Genomic DNA, 594 nt, shown 5'->3' with positions numbered 1-594 from the left:
AATTAAAAAGTAAAATCCGAGTGGAACTATCTTTATCAAGTTAAATTCTACTAAATTAAAAAATAAAACCCAAGTGGTACTATTTTTGTTATTTTTACTTAATTCTAATGATATGTATCATGTGTATAAAAGATTTGATATCAACAACAGGCGCCAAGTTAAATTCTGTTACGTTAATTATTTATTTATTATTAACTTTAATGATATCTATTAGAAAACTGAAGCGGTACTATCTTTATTATTTAGTTAACTCTAATCATCGAAAATATTTATATGATAAAACCTAAATGATAAGTATTGAAAAAAACTGCTACTCTACCAAGGTAAATTATACTATACTCTTATTTTCCAAAAAGAAAGTAATAGTAACTTTAATCGTATACAAACTTACCTTTTTAAAAAAAAGGTAAAAAAAGCGCTAAGCGTGCATGCTAGAACCACCAGGGCCGGTTTCACCAACGTCAATTACTTAATCGGCCGTGGAACTGATGACTAATTGCGTTTGTTGTTTAGTAGAATTGACCACTTATGGTTGACAGTTAATCACCGATTAGGATTAATCGAGTTGATGAAATTCTTTGTATATGATACATT

Source organism: Mycetomoellerius zeteki, unplaced genomic scaffold (genome assembly GCF_001594055.1).
Source record: "Mycetomoellerius zeteki isolate Tzet28-1 unplaced genomic scaffold, Tzet1.0 scaffold29, whole genome shotgun sequence".
Taxonomy (NCBI): Eukaryota; Metazoa; Arthropoda; class Insecta; order Hymenoptera; family Formicidae; genus Mycetomoellerius; species Mycetomoellerius zeteki.
Note: the sequence above shows the minus strand (reverse complement) of the source record.